The 25247-nt window shown below is 38.4% G+C and overlaps 1 protein-coding gene and 1 pseudogene across 2 annotated transcripts in view; one reads left to right on the forward strand and one right to left on the reverse strand.

Annotated features, from left to right (window-relative positions):
* The window catches only part of PPM1L (protein phosphatase, Mg2+/Mn2+ dependent 1L), a 204097-nt gene that overhangs the window by 25029 nt on the left and 153821 nt on the right, over positions 1 to 25247 (forward strand). The gene's annotated exons all lie outside the window — the stretch shown is intronic.
* On the reverse strand, positions 4474 to 5167 carry LOC308558033 (large ribosomal subunit protein uL23-like; annotated as a pseudogene). Its single transcript has 2 exons — positions 5093 to 5167; positions 4474 to 4848 (listed from the first exon to the last, which is right to left on the reverse strand). The product of its transcript is annotated as a large ribosomal subunit protein uL23-like (transcript).

Genomic DNA, 25247 nt, shown 5'->3' on the forward strand with positions numbered 1-25247 from the left:
GAATTATAATGTTATGAGAAGTGAGGTAGACAGAAATTTAGTTTTGTTTTTCTAGCCTACTAATAATCCTTCTTTTCTCTACCTGTTGAGGTGCAGTTTTATTATATACTCAATTCTTATATCTATTGGGTCTATTCCTGGATTTTTTTTCTATTTCATTGCTTTTTATGCACCCAGTACAACCTATTTTAATTACTAAAGCTTCATAATATTTTAAAATGTTTTTAAAAAGATTTTGGCTATGTTAGCATATTTTATTTTACTATCTTACTTTTAGAATCAGCTTATTTGGTTGCAGACAACAATGACAAAAATTCTATTGGTATTCTTATTGAGATAGCATTGCTTTATAATTTAATTGAGATAAATCAGTAATTTTACAATACAGTATACTTCTTTAATTTATATAAGACTTCTGTTATGGCTCTTTTAGAATGTTAAAGTTCTTCATATAGATTATTTACATTTGTTATTAAACTTATTCTTGGGATTTTTTTAAGTTATTGCTCTTATACATGAGATCTTTTGTGGCATAATGTTTTCTGTTTGTTTTTTTGTTTGTTTGTTTTTTTAAAAGAAAGCCACTATAATGAATTCTTGTACTGTTTTACTACTTTTTCCAGGTGATTCTCATATGTCTTCTTGTTACATATTAGCTGTAAATACTGACAGTTTTGCTTCTTCCTTTGCTATTTGTATCCTGTTTATTTTTCTCTCTCTTCTAATTCCATTGACTTATACATCTAGAATAACATTAATTAATAGTGGTGATAATGTGCATCTATGTTTTGTTCCTGAGTTTAGTGGGATTGTTTCTAGAATTTCACCATTATTCATGATACAGGTTTTGGATTTCAGATATATTTATATACATCTACATACACATACACATACATATACATATACATCATATAATCATGTGAAGGAAAAATATATACTTTTTGTTTTACTTTGAGTTTTTAAAATTAGGAATTTATGTTGAATTTTATCAAACCTGTTTTCAAATTTATAAATTATTTTTTTCCTGCCTTTGACCTACTAATGAGGTAAACTACACTGGTAGATCTAATATTGAACCATCTTTGTCTTACTACTGTGAACCTCATATAATCATGCATGTAGAATTCTTTTAAAGTATTGATGGATTCTGTTTACTAATATTTTCATCAGTATTTCTACATGGATATTTATATGAATATATATGACTTATGATACCCATAAGTCAGATGGCCCTATGGGTCTTTATCTTTTTAAAAAGGTATTTCTATCCATGTTATCCTGGTATTTTACAAAGAATTTTAAACCTTTCCACAGTTAAATCTCATTGACATTATCCATTCCTTTGAAGATTTGGTAGAACTCATCTGTGTAACTATCTGAGCCTGGTGCTTTGTAAGGTAGGGCTTTGATATATTTCTTAGTTACATGAACTGCTAATAACCTATTTTGATGAAGTCTAACACTCATTAACAACATGATGTTTGTATATTTGACAGTAATTTTTTCGTGAAAGTTCAGATTATCCTTTTTAGCATTTAAGGTTTTACTGATATTCTCATTCCTCTGTAGACCTCAGAAATTAGGCATGCTTCTCTAATTATAATGTGTAAAAGAATTTTTCAGGGTGAATATGTAGCATAGTTCTTTGCCAATATATGTAAATATATTATTTTGTATGGAAATGTATAACAAGATGAAGTTAGCTAGGGAAGGCAAGCTGACCTGACAGAGAAGCAGTGGACCGGGGCTGCGGGGAGGGGTGGTCGTGGTTTGCCTGGTGAAGAGGGTCATGTGTTGGAACATAGACTTTGGGAAGCAGAGGTGCATGAGTGGGAGCCTGTGATAGGGTGCAGATACTCTGAGGGTAAGATGTATCACTGTCATGAAATCTTGCTGAGAGTTACTGTACTTGTGAATGCTCCATGCAGTTGGATCTTTTTGGAGATGGGACAGAACAACAAAGTCAAGCTGCAGGGCAATCACTAAGGAATCCAGAGCCTGCTGTGGAGAGCCCAGCCATGCCTGGGTCACTTACCAGTTGGCATTTCGATTTATACATGTAACAACTTTCATATTTTCTCATTCGTGTTAGTCAAAGTGTGTATGTTTGACTCAGGAAGGAAATGGCTAAGCATTGTGTTAGGGTTAAGTTGATCTGGTAGAGTTATTTTTAGGTTGTGCACTGTTTGTAGAGAATTCTAGGCTCTAGGAGGTTTCTTTACATCATCTTTCAGCTGGGTTGGAACTGTCGTTCAGCCAATAGAGAGAGCTTCAGAAGGTCTTTGACTTGTAAACCTCTCACTACTTTACAGTATTTTTATTCCGTGTGTCCAGCTTGGTTAGTGCTACTCTGTTTTCTGGTTTCATTCACTAGTTTTATCAGGCTCGGGTCCTAATGACAGCCACTGAAATCAGCATTCTGCTAGACTCCCAGTTTTCATGAGACTGTTATTTAAAGAGGGCAATAATATGAAGATTTGGGTTTACACACTGAAGGAGTGGAAAGAGCACAGGCTTAGTGTCAATCAGATGTGAAGTCATGTCACTCCTGCCTCTGAGCTGCTTATTAGACTTCTCCCAGCCTTCATCTGTAAACAGGAAATAGGAATAATAATGTGTACTTTGCAGAGTTTTGTAAAGATTTAATAAAATAACAGTTCTGAAGAAACTGGAGCATAATTAGCATTTAATACATTTCTTAATAAATTCATTCCTCCATCACTTAATAGCTTATCATTTAGTCTTATTGAATGCTTTTTTAAAAACTCTAGTTTCATTTCATTTATTCATGTATTCAAAAACCATTCATTGAGTACCTATTCTCTGTCAGGCACTGTTCTAGGGGCTGGCAGTAGAGGAGTGATCAAGACAGGCAAGGTCCTAGTTCTTATAAAATTTTCATAGGTAGAAAGAGATAAAAAAAACCCCACACAAATAAACTAGAAAATGTGGTGATTAGCAATGTGATAAAAAATTTAAACAAGGAGCAATAGAAGTAGTGTTGGAGGTGCTGCTTTGGATTGGATGGACAGGAAAGGCATCTTGGATAAAGTGATATTTTACTGATACCTGGCTCAAGAGAAGGAGCCAGCTGTGTGAAGACCTGGAGGAATAACGTTCCAGGCAGAGGGACCAGCTAGTGCAGAGGTGGCAGTGCACCTCTTATGTTTCAGGAAGAAGACGAAGGAGCTTTTCAGACAAGGGCCAGAGCTTGAGGGACCTCACCGGCTGGCATCTGGGGTTTGGTGTGAGGGGAGTTTGGAGTTTCTCATAGGCCTAAGATCTATGGGTGCGTGTTAATTTTCATGGCTGAACGATTATGGTAATAGTCAGGTCTCAGCATGCACCGGATAATGTACATAATATTATCCTTTGGGGAGAATGAGAATGAGAGCCTTATCTTAATATAGTGAAGTAGGTGGATTAAAAATCAAAGTGAGGCCTAATACACATAACTAATTTTTGTGTCAGCTAATTGGAGGTGATTAAAGTAATATGCTCACATAATTAACTTTTAATTATTTTTCTTAGTGCCATTTAGTTTATGATAATTCTTCTTGGGATATTGTGAAAAGTTATGACCACTTAGGTAACAAATTTGTACTGAATATCACTCATATTTGATAGTAGCTTAGGATTAAGACAAAAGTCTATTTTTAAAAATAAAGTTTTTGGAATAGTTTTAGGTTTGCAGAAAAGTGGCAAAAATAGCACAGAGAGTGCCCACATACTCCATACCCAGTTTCTCATATTATTAACATCTTACATTAGTGTGGTACATTTGTTGAAATTACCAACGTAGTGATACGTTGCTATTAACTAAAGTCTCTACTTGCAAGGAAATTCTGATACTACCTGAAGTTAGTGTAGACCTCACAGGTTCAGGTCACAGCCCTCTACAAGGCTCTTCTCATTTCAGACACCTGCCGCACAAGCTTTGGGGTTCCCAGACTGTCTGTGTTTCTGACCAAGTAAGTACAAATTCATGGGTTTGCAGTACCCCCTTAGGTTCAGTGATTTGCTGGAATGACTCAGAACTAAACAAAGTGCTATACTTATGATTACAGTTTTATATAAAGGATACAAATCAGGACTAATGAATGAAGAGACTCAGAGTGAGGTCTGGAGAACGGGAGAAGTACCACCTAGATAGCAGAATGTGTAATGTATTGCCATACTTTTTCTTCTTCAAAATCTTGACCCATCAATAAGTATTTTTTCCAACATTAAAAAAAAATTTTTTTTTAAGGCTTCACTCGAGGATATGCTTAGAGAGAGGAAGGGAGAGGGAAGGGGGAGGGGGAGGGGTATCAAACCTGCAACCTAGGTACGTGCCCTGACTGGAAATCGAACAGGCAACCTTTCAGTGCACAGGATGATGCTCAACCAACTGAGTCACTCCAGCAGCTGGGCCCAACTTTTTTTCTTACATTGTAATATTTTTATATTTAGAATTAGCCAGCTGGACTCAGTTTAGATGATCCCAATTTTGTTGGCAACATCCAAAGCATCATAGTTGGGAGCCAGTCGAACATATGCCTTCTCTCCATCAGGCCTGAGCAGCATGTGACCTTGGCCACATCAGTGTCATAGAGCTTCTTCATAGCCTGTTTGATTTGGTGCTTGTTGGCCTTGACATCCGAAACGAACACAGGTATATTGTTGTCTTCTATCTTCTTCATGACTGACTTTGTATTCAGGGGGAACTTGATGGCATAGTAGTCAAGCTGGTTTCTCCTGGGGGCGCTGTTCCAGGGATATTTAGGCTGCCTTTGGCTGTTGGAAGGTGGGTAATGTGTGGATCTTTTTTGTGTGGTTGTGGACACCTTTCAGTACTGCTTTCTTTTTCTTTTTTCTTTTTTTAAAAAAAATGTCTTTATTGATTTCAGAGAGAGGAAGGGAGAGGGAGAGAGAGAGAGAAACATCAATGATGAGAGCGTCATTGATCGGCTGCCTCCTGTAAGCCCCTGACTGGGGATCGAGCCTCAACCTGGGCATGTGCCCTGACCGGGAACTGAACCGAGATCTCGATCCTAGGTCGATGCTCAACTGCTGAACCATGCCGGCTGGGCATCAGCACTGCTTTCTTTACCTTCAAAGGGTTTGCTTTGGGTTTCGCCTTGGGAGGGGCAGGGGCTTCCTTCTTCACTTTCAGCACCATCTTCATGAAAAAGGCCTAACTTTATTTTATTTTGTTTATTTTTTAGCAACAGATACCCCCTTTTCTAATTTACTTTAGACCAAGATTTCTCAATAGGGACAGTGTTGGAACCCTGCTCTAAGGTTAGCAAAGTGACCTTCAGATCCCAGTTTTGACTGTGATGTGTAACGTGGCAGTGCCATGTAGCACCACGGGCCAGCCTCCTGTTCCATCAGAAAAGCCTTCTCTGACCTTTGTGCATACAATGGGACTTGCCCTCTATTCCTGGTACTTCTTATCTCCCTTCCCCTACTTATTTTTCTCCATGGTACTGAGCACCTGTTGGTATATTTTTGTTTCTGCTATTGTCTGTCTTCCCCCACTAGAATATAAGCCTCATAAGGACAGGGACTCTTCATGAACTGCTGTATGCTCAGTGCCTAGGACAATACTTGGCCTTTGTTTGGTACTCAATAAACATTTGTTGAATGCACGAATAAATGAATATCTTTTATTCATGCTACATTTTCACTGAGTTAAGAAAAAACTGATTTAAAAAAATAGTTAAAATATTTAAATCATCTCATTGTTATTGCCTCAAAATATTATTCAATTTAGAGGTGACCATTTTTAGCCTTTACTGTTTTATATTAGAATATGATTTCTTCTGAGGCTTTTTTCCTTTATGCAGTTTTAATTTTAGAGAACTTTTAATTGTATCATTAACATTCCTGCCTGTAGGTCACTGTTGTGTGGTGGACTGGGAAAACAGGGAGAGACCCATGTTCTACTTATACCAATTTTTTGTGACCTTCAGCTGACTGTACTTTTTTCTTTTTTTTAATGGAGAAGTTGAAAATACGTGATATATTGAGGTAGATTTTCTCAATAACCTAAAATGATATCGAGAGGTGTTTTTTGGCCAAAACCCAATTGTTCACTGTAGGGAAAAATCTGCTGAATTGTTTTTTAAAAAAAGTCTTTGTTTTCTCTGAAAGAATAGCATGCAGTACTTAAACAATCCCAATTGTGGTCATTTTTATTTTAGCAGTTCTGATGATAATTACACTTGCTGGCCAGGTGATCTGCTGTGTGTCTTTAAAAGTCTCACCTAAGATGCTGTTTTATTTCTGTCCTGTTTCATACTTTACCTCTGATTCTGCATCCAGACTCCTTTGAATTAATAAAGTACTCTAAGAGCAGAAGTATCTGGTATCCTTATAATTCTATGGCTTTCACATATTTTTCTGTATTTTTATTTCAGGTAGGGAACAATGATTAAGAGTTCAATCAATTTTTAAAACAAACCTTGATAAGATAGATTTTTTTTTTCTTTATGAGCTAGTTCACAAGCTCTGTGTGTGTTTAAAAATAAGACTGCATGCAGCTTTTATTTCTGTTTATTACTGTGTATAAAACCTGTTTAGAAAGTGTTATACTTTGCTATAGGTCAGCTTTCACAATTTATAGTATTTGAGAAAACATGGACCTACAAATAAGTCTTTTTAAATGTGGGAATGATGAGATTTACTAAATATTTACTAATATGCATAAGTTACTTTTTGGGGGGTCCTTTTAATAACGATGAGAAAAAAAGCAAAAATATTTATGGGTACCTACATAGATTATCCCAAACGTTGGTGATTTTTATCCAGCAGGTTTACACAGCCTTTTCTGAACATAAAACCTTTGCTTTGAAGGACATTTTGTACTTGGAACAAAGCAAAGTTTGTTAAGCAAATGGATTTTAAATCTTGCAGGGCTGGGGGAATGGTAGTATTTTATCTCCGGCAACCTGGAATGGAGAACACTGTCCAGTTTAAGACTGCCAGGCCATAGTCATTTACCAGTTGAGTAGTTTTTAAAGCAGAACCATCTATATTTTCTGAGTTTTATGTACATCAGCAATTGATTCAAACTGTGTTTTTCCTATGTGCCAAGGGGTTCTTGTGTTGCTCTGATGAAACTTGGCACAGTACAGCCTCAGCAGACTGTGCCTGGCTGTGTGTGCCAAGGTAACTTGTACTCTATTGACTTTACTCAGGGGACTTTCGCAATTTTTTTCCCCCTTTCCAAACTGCGTCCCCTGCCTCCAGTGCATTTCTCTTTTAGTATTCTTTCCTTTCCCACAGTGGTGAAGCCTGAAAAAATTTAACTTGCTATAGTATATGGGAATTTGGGGACTTATATTACCTACAGATTAAGATGTTATATAGATTCACATTGCTCAGTCTTGGTTGGCTCAGTGTCACACATAGTTTGAACTTATATAGTCATTTCCAGCTCAACTTCCAGTTTCTCCTTACTTTCTGCCACTATCTAATTTGGGCCAAAGCTATTTCTGTCCATTGCCTTGGTCACTGGGATAGCAGGCAGCTTAAGAAGTGCTTTCCTCGTAACTTCACAGAAGGCTTACTTGAGTCCTGCCTGGGATGCCCTATTTAGATGTCTTGTTCTAGGCATTAACTCTACAAAACTCCTCCTTCCTAAACTAATTCTTTATATTGGAAAGGCTAATCTTTGTCTTTTTGGTTCCACAGTGTTTCTGAAAGCTGTCGTTTTTTTTCTCACAACTCTGCCTTCATGGTTTTGTCCTACTCTCTCTTACTGTGGGTTCCCCCTCTCACCTCTACCCCAGGTGGTCTCTGGGCTCTGTGACAGTGCCTGGTCATGTGACTATAAGAGAAGGCTGTGGTCAGCACGTGGCTAGGCAGTGGTGTAACACCAAAGCAAGGGGCTAGAAACCTACAAGCCAGAGTTCAGAACCAAAGTTTAGAGAGCCACATGATTGATCCTATGCAAGTGAGCAATCCACTCTATGTAGTAATTCTTTCAGTTTTAAAAGGTAGGCAGCTGGGTCTTAAAAGATAGGCAATAGGGTCTTAGGAAGAGCACTAGAATTTATTGAGCCCTGCTTTCATACAGCTCTCACAGCATTCCTGGGGAGCAAGTGTGGGGAAGATGCATTGAGGAAGCATGCATGTGGATACAAACATGCACATATTTATACTGTGAATTCTAAATGTCCCTAATAAAGTCACACTAGAAGACAGTGTGGTATGGTATGGGCTTTGGAAAGTCGAGGAGGCCTGACTTTAAATCTCTTTTATCCCAGCGAAAGCAGTATTCCTCCTGGGACAATACACTTTTCAAAGTTAATTTTTAAAAGAATCGAAGTTTTGGTTTAAAAAAAGTATGAATTAAAAAAAACTTGCTACTCATACTACTGGTGTGATTGTACAGGCTGTTTGGAGCTAGAACTTAGACTCTATTAAGAAAGAGAATGGCAAAATTCCCTTCATGGATTAACTGCAAGATTCCTAGATTCTTCATTGAGCCCAAACAGGTGAAAATGGAACAAACAGTGCTGGCCAGCTGGTCTGGCTGCAGCAGTTAAGCTGACCCTGGGGACAACTCAACACTCAGTGTAAAATATTCATAAGGGAAATTTAGGGTGCCACTCAAAACTAACCCAGGAGTAGTAGAAAGAGGTGTGTGTGTTTGTTTTTCCTCCAATAGGCAGCCATATACTCAGTTCATTTGCCTTTTTCCTGTGCGGTGTCATTTATCTGGGCCTCTCTTCTTGGCAGGACCATTACTGTTCCAGCATCTGATGATTTGTTTACTCAAAATTACATTCTCTTTGATGAAGAACTTCAGAAATCAGGAATTGTAACAAATTTAAGAGAAACCACTGGTAATTTTTACACAAATATTAATTTCTGTATCAAGAAAAATTAAATAGTATAGTGCCAAGTTTAGGTAAGACCTAATGAAAAGTGTTCACGTTATCGATCCATCTAATATATCATAGATTGCCTTATGGGTTCATGAAGGTGACTCTCTTTTTTTGCTGAAAAAAACCCCCACCCCTTCTAATGACTTTACTGCTATTATTTCTTTATTTAGCTATTTGATTATGCATGATAATTGATAGATGGAGAATAAATTTTCAAATTAAGCTTCGAGCCTTCATATTCAAAGGTATTTTCCCTTCTCTGCCTTTGGAGATATTTTTTTGAGTCTGTGTAATATTTAATCTTTAAAAAAATATTTGAGAGACTCTTAGCGTAGAGATTGTTAAATGCAATTTAACTTTAAATAGCCTCTTTCTTTGAAAGAAAGGACCATTGTTTTTGCTGAATTATGAATGTTACTGTATAATTTCAAGCTTTCAGAGATTCTAGTATCTCATAGTTCAGCGACCCCTCTGAAAGTCAGAATGCCTGAGAGAACCCCATTTCCATATCTAAAATTAGAAATGACATGCAGAGACTACAGGCGTGTTTTCTCCTTTTGTTAAAACCTGAAGGAAATAAATTTAGCAGTTAGCTCTTTACTAAATAAACTGTCTTTGTTTGGACAGTGCTTCTGTCCATTTATTCAAGTTGAGAATCAGTTGTAGCCATGTATCTATGATGCATTCCTTACCACTACCCATTTTTAAATTTAGGATATATTTTTCCCTAATCAAATCTGTAAGGTTCTGATTTTCTTTCTTTTCTTTTTAAAAAATTATTTATTTATTTTTAGAGATAGAAAGGCAGAAAGAGAGAGAGGAAGAGAGAGAGAAACATCGATCTACCTCTCTGCCCTACCCATTCATGTACTCATTGGTTGATTCCTGACCCGGGTTTTAACCCGAGACATTGGTGCATCAGATGGTACTCTAACCAACCGAGGTACCCGGCCAGGGCCAAATGCTCTCATTTTCTAATTTTGTTTATAGAGCATTATGTTTGTAAAATATACCTTTGTCACATTTAAGCCAAGTGCCTTGTATAGATTTTTTTTTAGAATCTAAGTGCTCTGTTTGCCATACATGGACTTTTTCTTGTGACTAAACAGATACTAACATCTTAGAGAGTGGTGCAGAGAATTCACATTTGCTTTTGCAAATTTTGGCTTTTACAGTATTTGACAACTCATCATCACATGTGAAGAGTCTGCCTTCTCCCTTACATTGGGAAATTGACCTTGGGGAAGAGATTGAAGAGGGGTCCAACTGGAGGAAGCAAAGTCCTCTCTGGGGACCGGGTGACCTTCTCCTGGCATCTGGGTTTTCCACCCACTCCTGTGAGGCTGCCCTGCTTCGCAGCTGGCTGTATTCCCAGCCTACAGATGATCAGTGCCCAGGGCCTAGGGCTCTATCCCAGCTTGACAGATCATCTGTGATTTTTGATTGCCACCTCCGTACTCCAGAGGCATGTGTAATCCAAATCTGACTGTAACTTACATTACCTTGAAGCCTAGTAAGTGTGGTCTTTACCTGCTTCTAATATTTGTTAATTTATTGTTTCTTCTTATAGTTACAAGTAAGAAGGTCCAGTATTGAATGTGAGAAATGAGCAAGTAGGGGCCTAATTTCAGAACAGCCTTGACTAGCATTACTGTGGGGAAAGCTTTGTCCTGTTGGATTTGTCAGATTGTTGTCTGCAACACTGCAGTACAATTTAAAAATGTACTTGAATCTAAATTGAACATTACCCCCTCTCCCCTTTAATCCTTCAGTAATTTTCATAATGTAGTAAAAGGTTATCGTGCATAACTGCAGCCTATAGGTAGTATCTGGCCTGCCCATTTGTTTATTTGTCCTGCTCAGTTTTTAAAAACCTGTACATTTCACACAAGGATTCTCAGCATCCCTTGAAAATCTGGAAAATGAGTAAATATTGAGGGTTTATTCTCACATTGGATGGAGCTAAGAAGAAATAGCCCCCCCATCCCCCAAAACCCCCTTCCTGGGTTGGGCAGTCCCCCACACCAACTGTTGCCTTACTCTCAAGACTACATTGCCAATCTGGGCCTTCTAGGCACCCTGGAAACCCCTCCAGCCTCATCTCCCTCTTGTATTTACATCCACCCTCTGTTTTATCTGTAAAGAACAGCTTGCAGAGATCCAGGGAAGGGACCATGCTCTTCAGCTTCCGGGCCTTTGCACATGCTAGTCCCTCTTTGTGAGATGCCTTTCCCCACTTTCTCCTCCTGGCAGACTCTTACGTAGCCTTTAAGACCTGACTCTATCACTGTATTTGAGAAGCTGTAGCCTTTAAGACCTGACTCTATCATTGTATTTGAGAAGCTGGCCCGGACACCTCCCCCTGCATGGTTGTGTTAGATGTTCCTTCACTGGGCTCTCTTCACTGTTCTCTGCACCTCTGTCATAGCGCTTGGTACGCTGTGTGGTGCCTGTTGTTCCATGTCTTTCCCCCCCCCTCAGATTGAGGGCCTTGAGGGTAGAGTCTGTCCTACATTTTTCCTTCTTTTTTTAACTCGGTGAGGGTGCGGTCCAGGCATCGGTGGTTTGTAAAGCTCCTCAGGTGATTCCAATGTGTGACCAAGGCTGAGAGCCATTGTCTAAGGTGTTTGACTAGGGTGATCTAAACAAAAGCAGTTTGCCGTGATTTTAGTTCAGGATTAGAACATTTGGTGATGATTTTAGGGAAATTCACCTGGGATGAACATTTGTATTTAACTTTGATAGCACAAATAAGTAGGAACCTATCTTCAAGAAATTAGTTTCTCCTACTGCAGTCAAGTAATTCTGCAAGCTATAATAGTGGCCAGTAGCTAATCAGCAATGTCATTGCAGTACATTAATAGCTTTTAATCATTCTGATAGTTTATGTTGTGTAGCCATGCAGCACTTTCCACCTTGCTGCATTTTTGTTTAAAATTTAAGTGGATTATTTTTCAGTCACTGTAAAATAGCTTAGGCATTTGTTGAGTTTCCAACACCAACTGCTTCTCTGTTATGTGCATCCTTCCTTGTTTTTTATTGGGGCTGGTAGTAGGAAGATACACAAAACCAAAACATTTACTGGTGTCGTGTGGAAAACACACTTGTGATAAAAGCCATTTTAATTTGGTGGAAAGCTATCACCAGCTGCATTGTTCAATGATTAAATGATCAGTACTGCCCTGGCTGGTATGGCTTGTTTGTTGGCTGTTTTCCCACGTATCAAAGGGTTGCCTGTTCAGTTCCTCTCAGGGCACATGCCTGGGTTATGGGCTCCATCCACCAAAGGGGACGTGCAGGGAGCAGCTGATCAATGTGCTCTCACATCGATGTTTCTCTCTCCTTTCCCTCCCTCTTTCTCTAAAAGTCAATAAAAATATATATATAAAAAATAGATCAGTCCTGAGCTCATGATTAGTTTGGAGAGGGTTCAGAAATAATAAATAGATAAAGAAAGAAACAAAATAAAAAAAGAAAAAGGGAAATACTGAAGATTGAGGAAGCATTTATGAATTGGAACTGCATTTATTTTGGAGAATGATCGACAGGTGAAAGAATTTCTGTGTGGGCACTTTTGTGTGGATGGTGACTATTGTTTCCACTGAGAATGAAGTATAGTAGGGATTTGGTTTAAAATTAAGGAAGTTTTATGTCTAAAAAATCATTTCTTGTTTATAAAGACTGTTAGATAGTGGTTTAACTGTATGATCTCTTTTCTAGGAGAGCTTTTTGAAGAAGATTGACTACTGTCTGACTAGATAACTTCTTGAGATTTCTTTTCTCTCTGGATTGAAAAATGACTTCCCATTAATCTTTTGTATCTTTAGCAAATGATCTTTGTCAAAGTGCCCGTTTATCTCACAGAGAAAGCTGAGTTATCTAGATTGAATCTAGCAATGGTCCCTTACTGGAGTATTTTAGCTTTTCTAAAAATTTTGTGCTTATTCAACTCCGTTTCCCCTTTGGGCTGAGGTTAGAAGGGGGTGACCTGGCTCTGACCTCCCTACACAGGGATTCTCTTCCTCGTGGGAGGAGAAGAGGAGAATGCTGGGCTTCTGGACAGATGTGGGAATTTATTAACGAGATAGAATCAGCTTAGTGACTGCCTGAGGAGCCCTGGCCAGGAGTCTTGGATTCACCTTCCAGCCCCACCTCTTGACCACTGGCTGCCTCTCTGGCAGCTCTGCACAGCCTGGCTGTCACCTTCAGGTACCTGAGGACACCTGGGATGTAATTACCTGCCTTGACACAGTGGCTTCTGGCACAGCACAGAGAAAGGGCCCGATTAATCATCAAGTCAGCCTCGCGCTCCCAGCTGGATCTCTCTCTTCAGCCATAGCCTGGTGAGTCAGGGGTTGAGTTTTGAGATCCTGCTGCCTTTGCTCATGTATTTGTAGAGCAGCCCCTTCTTTCTGGAGAGGAGAGGACGGTTGCCAGTGGTGGCATTTTACCTTCCTGGTTCTCTCACTGTCCTTCTGCTCACTGTTCCTGCTGCCAACTTCCTTCCCTCTCTCCTCACATGATCTGGAACTGGCTTCCTATGTTTGCTTGGATGACTTGGGTAAAGAAGTGGTGGCAGTAGCCTGCAGAAGGGTGAGAATGCTGGCAGTAGGGCAGGGGAGAGATGCCAGCTGCTAATGTTGGCGTGCCTGGCACCAGCATTCTCCCAGAATCTGCTCCTGGAGCCCAGCTCTGCCAGCACAAGGCTGCTGTTTGGAGATAGAAAATTCTGATCTAATTCTGGTAAAATACTATTTTTTCCCTTAGTTTGCTTAGATTATTATCCTGATTCCTTCTGTTCCTTTGTGGAGATTTGACCTTCTAAGAAGGTCGTCAGTATGAACAAATGCAAAGGAAAGTTGTGTTTGCCATGGCCCTGAAGTAAAACATTGGCAGTCCTCTCTCATAACCCTTGCCCTACTCTCTCATCTTCCCCACATGGAGTTTCTCACCAGAGGCTCAACTTTAGTTCTTTGACCAATCTGGAGCCACTACAGACAGTATTTAGACAGCTTCAGCCTCTGAGTCCATGGGGTCCAGGTTACCTTTCCAGTGAGCCCCCGGACTCCCGTGGTGCCATCTGAGTCTTAGCTCTCCACCCTCCCTGCTTGGTGCCCTGGTTTCTAGCTTCATGTTGACAGTGCTGGACCTTCGGAGCTGACTTTGGGAAGATCATTGATGCCAGGTATGATGTCAATTGCAACTATGGCACTTGCATCCTAGAATGCCTTTGCCATCTCTCCCATGGGACAGTAGAGCCCTGGCCTGAGTGTGGAGCCCTGCTCCAATACCACCTGCCTGTGGAACTCCTGAATGTTGTCTAATCCATGCTCTGTTTTAGTGTGTTTTTTCCCCGTGGGAGATGAAGCCTGATAGGTGAAAGTGTAGGTGTGATCCCAGACAGACCCCTTTTCAAATGCCTGGCACTTCTTCCTTGTGTGATCTCGGGTAATTTTCTCCCCAAGCCCCAGTTCTTCAGTAAAATGGGGGTGCTATTTCCTATCTTACAAATTAATGATTCTACAATATATATAATAATGATGATTATATGTCTAAAATGTCTAGCACTCTTCCAAGCCCTTAGGAAGAACATCTAATTCCTTTCCTTTCTCTCCTTGGTGTCTTCATCATGGCTGAGGTTGCCATGCCCCTTGGACACAAGGAAGCACTTTCCTTGCTTGACTGCATCCTGTAATTGGCTTTTGCACTTGGTCACTTTTTCCAACCTTTGTTTCATCTGTATTAGTAGGTCTTGGGTGAGGCTGATCTTTTTCCTGGCTGTCTTGGGTTTCACAAGAGGAGATTATACAATTGAACAAAAGGGGCAAAATCCAAGAGCTGCTTTTATTGGTCTCACTCCTGTCCCAGTTTGCTAGCTGTTCCTTGTATACTTACCTGTAGGATGGGCTGTGTGGTTCCACATGCAGCCTTATGAAGTAAGATACCAGCCTTCAGAGCCTGGAGTCTTCTGGCTTCCAACTTGTTTAGCTCAGCAGTGCAAATAACATTTGTTGTTATTAAATTGGTCCCTAGTGGCCATCTTCTGTTTCTACTCTGTAGCTACCAAGCAGCTGGGCATGAATCAGCACAACTGAAAATATTTTAACCAGACACTTGGACCCGGCACTAATGTTATATTGCCCAGACAAAGGCAAAGATCAGCCAGCCAACAACTGATAGGGCACATGGCTAGCGTGTGCTTCTGGATGGTCTGATAGCAAATCCTGGATGCAAGTTCAGTATCTAAAGAGAAAATTAAGGAGGTCACAAGTTGTAGATTATTTTGCCTTGTGTAGCAAAATCCAAATGTCATTTAAAATGCATCTGATTATGTGCTCTAGTGTTCGTGAGCTGGGTCCAGCTTGTAACATCTGTTAGGCTGACTTGATGGTTATTGCAAGTTGCAGGAAATGTTCAAAGGCCTGTTTTACAAGTGTCAGAAAGTGAATGGAAAATATTTTCTTTAATTTCAAATAATAGTACCTCAGAGGCCTTTATTCGTATTGAAAGAGCCCAGGGTCAGCTCAGATCTCCCTACATTTCTGTTCCTTATGTTGTGGCCCTCTGAAATAGTCAGCTTTAATTAGACTGCAGAAAGCATTGATTTTCAGTGACAGATTAATGCCTAAGTTGGAATATGCAAAGGCATGGAAATAGAATGAGGAAGTAAATGAAATAAATGCCAGATAGCTTTTGGAACTACTTTAATGAAGGAATCTATAAGTAAGGGGCTGCTATTCCTCCCACTTTACTTAGCAATGGAATATAGATGATGCGACTAGACTGAGTTCTGATCCTATTGGAACCTCCTCTATTCTCCTCTCCCTGAAATGAAAAATTCTTTGGTAAATCAAGACATGGAGTCAGTGATACGGTTCTCACGCTCAGAATCACTGAGCCTTGCTTGGATTGTGTGTTCTAACACGGGTCATAAACTGGCCTGGGGCCAATTTCTGTACAGCTTCATGAGCTAAGAATGGTTTTTATGTTTTTAAAGGGATGTAAGAGAAAACAAAAAGGAATATTTGATGGAAAACCTTACATGGCTTGCAAAGCCTAAAATATTCACTGGCTCTTTACAGGAGTTTGGCAACTCCTATTTTTAATATATGCTGAATAAGATCTTTATCTTTATGCGCTTAAATTGAACATTCTAAACTGTGCTTTCTGTGAGACCAGAGCAGTGGAAGAGTGGAAAAGGTGTGTGCTTCAGGGCTGGACAGACCTGTTCTGAATCCTGGTGTAATTTCTCACCTGAGAACCCAGAAGAGTTACTTTACCCCTCTGAGCCTCAGCTTCCTTGGGGTTGTTGTAACTCTGTGCCTTGCACTTAGTAAGATCATAGCAAATGATAATTCTCCATCATCTGTAAAACCCATGAGTAGCTGTAAAAAGATTGCGATAGGCTTGCTGGCAAATGGGCAGAGGACATGCCAGGCTCTTGGTGTGGCACTGAGTGGGCATCATCTTATCGCTTCAGTGCCAAAGCAGGGTCCCCTGGACTATGGTATTGCTGCTACTCCTCCTAGGCAGCCCCTCCTTCAGACTTGATGAGGGCACTTTTCTCTCAGCTCACTACTTTGGTGCCTTCTGTGTCCTTCAGCTTCCTGAAGATGTTCATGCCTTTGAGCTTAAGCCCTGAGCCCTTACCCAAATATACATGAACATTATGCCTTTAATGGTGATCTGCTGCCAAGAACTGTTCTTTCTCCCCTCTTCTCCCTTGCCCTTATTCCTTAAAAACAATGTGCGCATTAATTGGGTCAAAAAGAAGAACTTGATCCCTCTTAACTGTCCCTTTCCTAAGTTGTTACTGTGATTTTCAAGTGACTTCAGGCAAGGAATCTAAACTGTTGTGTGCTTTTCTTTTTTCATAAAATGAAATAGATGGTATCTCTGCTTTATACCAGGAGAACTCAAAAGCGTTGCATTCTGGGATGAGCATGCCTGGGTACCTTTCAGTTGCTGAGGTTTTGGGTGTGGTTTTTAGAAAACGCCTGGTGTTTACTGTTTTGAAATGGTTGGGGCTGAGAAGTTCTCTGGTTGTGTAACCATGTACTGCTTGATTTTTTTCAAGGAAGAATTTGATAGGATTATTCTTTTAGAGCCCTCCACTCAGTCTGAGAAGTATATCCAAGAGTGTGTGCAAAGATCAGGCTGTTCTTTTCCTGGAAAGGTGGGGCTGCTGGGCAAGTCTAGCATTAGTGCTTAGTGTGTGACTTCCGGGCTGGGGCTGCAGGCCAGGATTTCTAACACCCTGATTACAGGTGGCAAGTGCTAAATGAAGGTTCTGCACCTCTAGCACAGGGCTGCACTTAGCAGGAAGTAGAGAAACCCAAACGTGAGAAAGTCTCGGCCAACCATATAGGAAAGTAAATATTTATAATGCCCTTTAAAAAATTATTTTTCAATTACAATTGACACTCAATATTATTTTGTATTAGTTTTAGGTGTACAGCATAGTGGTTAGACAATCATATAATTTACAAAGTGATCCCTCCAATATTTCAAGTACCCACCTGGCACCATACATAGTTATTGACTATATTCCCTATGCTGTACTTTTATAATGCCTTTTTTTAATGTAGCATTTTTCCTTCAAGGACATGAATGGCTTTATTAAGATATTACTTAAATATTTTGTAAGAATATTCCTGTTGTCCTTTTATGTACTATTAATAGTGTTTTGTTGTTGTTTAAGGGCCAAATGGCATTTTTCACTGAACTGGCTTGAGAAACCCAAATTTTCTAGATGTCAAAACCTATTTTATGTATTTAATGCCACTGAACTGTATACTTAAAAAATGGTTAAGAGAGTACATTTCATGTTATGCGTATTACCAAAATTCAGTTTTAAAGAAATTTTTAAATAGCAGTTTCTCTTGATAGCTTTAATTTTCTTCTTTGGGTCTTTTACATATTTCAGTTTTTTTTAAACAATAAATATGCATTACCCTTTTAATCAGAGAAAAATTTTAAAAAGTTTTATTTTAGTTTTTTTGTTTGTTTGTTTTTAGCACTGTTCTCTAAGTACTAACAGTGCTTTCTACCCCCTCACACTTCTATAGCAAATTTAGCCCTTTGTTTTAGCTTCACACATGCTTTTGAGGCATACATTTTTATTTTAAATTAAAAAATATTCTGTAATAACCCTTGCCTTAGAGATTTAGAAGTGAGGAGAGTGAGTTGGTCAATAGAACAATCTGCACACACTATATTTCTATGTTATTCTAGGAAGCAATAATTTTTGACAACTTGACATACAGATCTCCAGGTCTGAAACAATGTAAGACATTAAGTATAGTTTACTTATTTCTTTTCTGTGAAAAACAGAACATTTTATGAAATGGGGAAGAAAATTTATTCTCCTTGAAGATATATATATGGCCTAAGAAAATGCAGTAAAAATTTGAGATTTAAGATAGGCAGAAAAGGTTGTTTTTTGTTTTGTTTGTTTAACCCAGTTAGTTACAGGTTCTGTAAAAACAAGATATTCTTGGTTTGATGGGGGCAGGAAGGATAATATTAACAATTTCCCAAGAGTCCTTAATTTTATATTGAGTTCTTTTCCATCTGATATTTATCAACACTGGAGGAAAACCCAGGGCCCTATTTAGCTTCTGATGAGATAGAGGAGAAAAATCTAGAAATCTATAATGAGAGAAATTATGTTCATGCTACTTCTGTGTTCCTGAATAAATGGGCAGCAAGGTGTACTTTTCATCCTCAACGAGGCCTCCATTGTTAGATCTGAGAGCTTCTACGGCCTCACTCCAGACCTTATTTTAGAATTGCAGTGAGAACCTTAGATGCACAATTATTCCAGAGCTGAGGTCCCCCTCTTTTACCACTCCCCACTTTGTTAAGTCTGAGTCTTTCTTATTAGTAACTATTGATTAGAACAATGATCAATGAACTTTTTAGTTCTTAGAGTTACTAAAGATAAGAAATTCATGTTGGTGACATTGGCATAGAGAAGAAGGTGGAAGAAAATTAAGTATAAGAAAGTGGTAGAAAAGTTATGGAGAGAAAAATAGAAGAAAATAAGAAAGAAGAAAAGTTATAGAGAGAAAAATAGGAGAGAAAGAGAATAAAAAGGAAGCTGTAGATGTGAGTTGAATCAACCAGTTGTTTCTTGATCTCACACCTCATAGGCACTTTCAGTCTGTGACCTGTGAGGATATATCTACAGTGAAGGGCTCCCCAACCCCAATGCCAGGATTGGAATATAAGATTATATGGCAGACAGAGGAGTTTTAGGAGTCATTGAAAGTCTTTGGGTAAATGAATGGCATAATACATTTTAGTCACTGATAGATGTCAGAGGTTGATGGGCAAACTGGATTGGAAGAGGGGCAGGATGTGCTGAGACATGAGGTTATGAAAGCCTGAACTAGAGCAGTGGTGTTAGTGAGCTGAGAGGAAGGGATGGTTGTGAAGACAAGAACTAGATGGGAGTGACAATAATTGGATGTGTATGATGATCATACATCTGGATTTTTACATAGCATGTACTTCAAATAGTCTGTCCTCAAACAAATATTTGTGAAGTCCCAGTATTTTAATATTCAAACTATTTTTCCTGAACACTTTTGTGGTTGTGCTTTTCTTTTTTCTTACTTTTGTAGATTATGTTCTAATTTTGGCTCTATAAGTAAAGATTTCAGTACATTAATGGACTGGAGGAGACAAAGTCAAAGGTGACCCTGAATATTTGTGTCTTTGTGATTGAAAGAGCTGTGGTACCACTGATGAAGAAAAGAAGTTGAGGAAGAGAGTTGGTTTGATTGGAGTAGGGGGATGGTTTGGAAGAGCATAAGTTCATATTTGGACATATTTACATTGAGGAGACAATTGGCCAGATAAGTATCTGTGATCAACTGTAGCCTGGAATGGACAGTAGAGATGGACTGGAGCTCAAGATTTGAGAATCAGCTATGTGGGGTTGTTGGTTAAAACCATGGAATGCAGTCTGCTCATCAAGGGATAGTTAGCAGATGGATCGAAAAGGAGGATTTGAAGAGAGATGGAAGTCAGGGAAGCTCAAGGAAGAAAGAGTTTGAAGAAAAGGTTTGATATTGCCAGATGCTGCAGAGATATCAAAGTGAACTAAACACTGGATTTGGCAAGAAGTTTGGCAATCTTCAAGAGCAATACCGAACACAAAGGTTACAGAGCAAAGACAAAACTGCGACTTAAGAAAGGTTGGAGGTAAAGTTGAAACCAGTGTAAACTTAGTAAGACGAATAGTCTAGGACATGCTTTGTATGAAATTAATGCCTCACTCAGATTGCTTGGACAGCGTATTTGTTTGAAAATGTCTAGTATTTGCCACATTAGTTCCAGTAAACTGGAATGCCTTTGATCTGATGTCCAACTGAGATACTGAGCTGCACTGCATTTTTAATTCCTTACCCCACTTAGTAGCATTCCTAGTACATAAAAATATTGACTAAAATAATTAATTGATAGTTTTTAAGCCCTGAAAATTAATATAGCCCACAGAAAAATGCAACAGTTGTACTATTAAAAATCTGATTCTCCTAGTCTTTCAACTTCCATTTGGCCTTGTCAGATTGCTTTCCTTCTACTATCACTGTATGGTATCTTCTGATATGTTTTGGGACAAGCAAAAATAAGGCTTCCTTTGTTTCACTTGTACACAGTTCTAACTTCTGTTGCCCTGTCTCTTTTGGTGAGCCAGAAATCTTGCCTTAATATTTAGACTCTGGTCAAAAGTGATAGATATATTGCTGTTTAGTTACATTGGTGACAACGTTGAACAGCAGATGAAAAGAAATGCAGTAATAGTATAAACTGAGTATCGTAATTATGGACGATACTCAGATTACTTTTTCAAATAGCCCGTAGGTATACAGAATTAGATAGTAGCCCTGAGTCTAAAATGATATTCTTGAGTCCAAGAATTCTAAGCCAGTCTTGATTTCAGGCGAATTGCTTAATCTCAGTTGGTCTGAATTTCTTCTTTTAAATTATAACAAAATTTTTTTTTTTTTAAATTGAACTCTGTAAGGTACATTGAGATGTGTGGTTTAGTGGCATTAGTGTCATTTACTATAGCATAAGAAACTGAATAGCTTGAATAATAAGGATCATGTGGCGAAGGTCTAGACTGTAGACTTAAGTTTTCATTTGTTTCCAGCATTGTTGAAGGCAAGATGTTTTGCCTTTCCAAAATTAATTTTCCATTCATAATCATTGTATATATAGGAGGGAAGGCCATACTACAGATACGATAATGGCAAAAGTTAACATTTATTGAACAATTATTTTACCATCTATTGTGCATTCATTCAACAAATATTTGTTGATTGCTTACTGTGTGTCAGGTGATATTCTTGGTACTGGGGATACAGCATTGAAAACATCCTTGACCTCTTGGAGCTTATATTTTAGAGAAGGTAATTGGTCAGTAAACAAAATAAAGAAGTTTGACAGTCTAACATACTGTATATTTTATATATTTATTTGTTAATTGTCTTTATCCATCCACTAGCATCTAAGATTCATGAGGGAAGGAAGATTAGCCTGGAGAGCTGGTTGGCATATCATTATTATTACTTTTTTAAATAGACCATAGGTATACAGAATTAGATTAATCATAATCTTTGCTTGACAGACTGCATCGTTGGTCATTTTATTGTTAGTTTGCTTATGTACTAACAATGTGAGGGATATCTGTGCACACATCACTGATGCCAAAAACTTGAACACTGACAATAACTTTGGCCTGCTAGGTAAGTTCTATTTATGCCTTATTTTGAAGTGATTTTTTTTTAAAGCAGGCAGTGGAGACAATGTGGAATCCACATAGGAGGTAGGCAGAGACTTAGGTAAGACCAGTTATAGGTGAGCGATGGTGAGGCATAACCTTAGCAGTGACGATGGAGTGAGGAGCTGGTGGGGTTGGGTTTAAGAGGGAATGTATTACTGCACTGTCATCATGGCGCAGAGTTATTGTTCACCAGCTCAGCGCATGTGTTGACGTAGGTACATGATGAGATCATGCTTGGCTCATTTGCTTTCAGACCTTCAACACTTAGTGCTACAAAGCTAGAGAGTCACAGAGTTTTTATTTGAGATTTAAATTTTTAGTGTAAAATATTTAAGACAAAAATATGCAAAGGACATAAAATTTAATGCATTAGACCTCCCATAGTCACACTCATATAAGAAATTAAACATACTAGCTCCTTGATTTTGTTTCTTTCTCGCCAGCCTCAGTAACTCTACCATTTAAATTGGTTGTTTATCATGCCCTAAACAAACAAACAAACATTTACTGCATATGTATGTCTCTCTAAGAAATTTATAGTATTGTTTTGTATGGCCTTAAACTTTATATGAATGGTATTATACTGTATATATTCCTCGGTAGCTCTGTTGAGCTCAGGGTTGTTTATGAGATTCATTCATGTTGATGCTTATAGTTCTCATTGTCACTGCTGTCCATTATGTGACTATACCATGATCTAATTGTCTCCTTTCTTGTGAATTTCAGTGCTTTCCATGTTTTGGTGTTATAAACAGTGTTGCTGTGAACATTTTTGTACATACTTCCTTGTATAACATTTACAAGAGTTTTTAAAGAATATTTTTGTAGGAGTGGAATTGCTAGGTGATAAGATATGCATACCACAGCCTTTACTAGATGTTACTAAATTGTTCTCCAGATTGGTTGCACCAATTTGCACATCCATCAGGAGTGCATAGTAGAGAGCGTCTTTTAACTTCATACTTGGGGAAGAGAGCCTGCATTCTGCAGACTAGCGCTTCTTGACAGGGCAAGGCAGTATGTGATGTATGAGAATCACCTTCCAAAGCAACATATCCTTTTCTCCCTCCGTTTCTCTCCAGGTTTTGACTCCTTGGTGTGTCTTTGTTGTTGGTACCAGAAACTGGAAATTTAAGTATAAAGAGTCTTACTTGCTGAGCCTCATTGCTCTTTGAGAATCTTCAACTCAGTGCCTAATCGGTTTAATGGCTTGTTACAATCCCCAAAGCCCTTGTAACCTTTTGTTTTCATTTGTTCCGTTTCTTGGTGGTTCTGCCCAGTTCTAGTAACTTGTTTTTTCTTTATTTCTGCAGCTTAAAAAATTGAAGCTCATTTTGTCATATACTGTCTGAAGCAATGGATTGTAGTTTTCATATATAATCTTAAAAACACTTTTGCTTAGCTGGCATTTTAAAGACATAAATATTTTAATATAATAAAACTAATAAAAAAGTAGGTTTCTCTGGTAAATGTTAGTTTAAAACAGTTCCGCCTGGAGTCCTGGAAAGTACCTAGGATTCGGCCTTGTCAGCTCTGCTGGGTTAATTATGACTCACCAATGTTTTCCAGCTTCCAGAATTCTGTGTTATTGTCCTCTTTCCTCTTTTTATTATCATTATATATTTTAAAAATATACTTTAATCCCATTATATTTTACAGTAATCTTGAGAGGATACAAAATGAAATATGTATTCAATGTGCCTTTTAAAATAGTAATGCTATTATTTACTGAGTCCTTACTGTGGGTCAGGTACTGCATTAAATGCATTACTTAATGTAATTTTATTTAATTTCCTTGATAGCTTTAGGAGTAAAGAGGCAAAGGTAGAATCAGAGCTGAAGTTTTCTGGCTATAAAGCATATATTCTCCCCACTATACCACACAGCCTGTTAGCTTTTTATAATTTGAAAAAGACTCATAACACCGTGTGTATGTGTTTATTTTTTGTATTTTTGTGTAACAGTGTTAATTATAAGATATTTATGATTAAGGAGAAGTCACACAATACAATTGCCTTTAGAAATAACCCGATTGTCATTCTTTTGCAGTCTTAATCGTTTAGCTTCTCTTTCTAAAAGCTGACTTCTTGGCAAATCATTGAATGAAATATTCTTTGTACGAAGAGATTAGTGTTCTCTTAAAGAAAATATGAAGTGATCCCAGGAATCTGGTTCTAAAGGAGGATTCATCTTTAGGTTCTTTAAAAGTCTGTGTCTTCAAAAATAATTGCCTATTTATTCTCCATAAATAGAATCCTTGCCTAACTTTATTGAGCATCATGATAGTTATTATCCATCAGCAATATAGATTGGAAGGCATATTTCAACTGATAATTTATACAGTAGTAATGAAAACTAGCAGACAGCTGGATCTAAGAATTTTGCAAATGGCTGACCTGAGCACAGATACTTTGCTACAATTATTTAACAAAAAGCTGAAGTGTCTGTTATGTTTAAGACACTATCCAAGCGCCTGATGCATAAAATTGAATGATAAATTAAGAAAAATCAAATTAGAATTTATAGAAGGAAGAATTTTCAAAAAAAGACTGTTTAAGACAACATGAGGTCAAAAGGGGAAAACATACAAACAAAAACTATAGACAAGCCCGGCTGGCATTGCTCAGTGGTTGAGTGTCGACTTAAGAACCATGAAGTCGCCCAGCCGGGCGTTGCTCAGCAGTTGAGCGTCGGCCTAGGATCCAGGCGATTGGGGTTCGATTCCCGGTCAGGGCACATGCCCGGGTTGCGGGCTGCAGCCAATCAGTGACTCTGTCATCATTGATGTTTCTATCTCTCTCTCTCCCTCTCCCTTCCTCTCTCGGAAATCAATAAAGATATATTTAAAAAAATAAAATAAAAAGAATCATGAAGTCACGGTTCAATTCCCAGTCAGGGCACATGTCCTGGTTTCTGGCTTGATCCCCAATAGGGGCTGTGCAGGAGGCAACCGATCAATGACTCTCTCTCATTATTGATGTTTCTAGCTCTCCCTCTCTCTTCCTCTCTCTGAAATCAATAAAAACATATTTAAAAAAACAAAAACAAATGAACTATAGACAAAAGGAGTATGAAAAGTGAATCATAGAAGACAGAAAGTAAAGAAACAAATCACCACTCATAAGATAGAACTGTCTTCTGTTATCTCAAGAGAAAAAAAGCCCTATTTACATAAATTAGTATGCATAATTTGTATAGGCACTGGATGCCTGGAAAGTTGCCAGTACTACATATAGCCTTTGCTGAGAGTCCTCAAAGTTCAGAGGACTTCTAATTTATAGGAAACCAGTTATTGTTGTTTTCTGTTATTTATCTAGTTGTTTACTTTCTTTTCTTTTTTAATATGTTTTTATTGATTTTTACAGAGAGAGGAAGGGAGAAAGATAGAGGGAGAGAAATACTGATGAGAGAGAAACATCATTGATCAGCTGCCTCCTGCACACCTCCTACTGGGAATGGAGCCTGCAAGCCACACATGTGCCCTGACTGGGAATTGAACTGTGATCTCTTGGTTACTTTGTCTGTGCTCAACCACTGAGGCATTTCAGCTGGGTGATTTTTCTTGATGTTTT

The sequence above is a fragment of the Miniopterus schreibersii genome (genome assembly GCF_964146895.1).
Source record: "Miniopterus schreibersii genome assembly, chromosome: 5".
Lineage (NCBI taxonomy): Eukaryota > Metazoa > Chordata > Mammalia > Chiroptera > Miniopteridae > Miniopterus > Miniopterus schreibersii.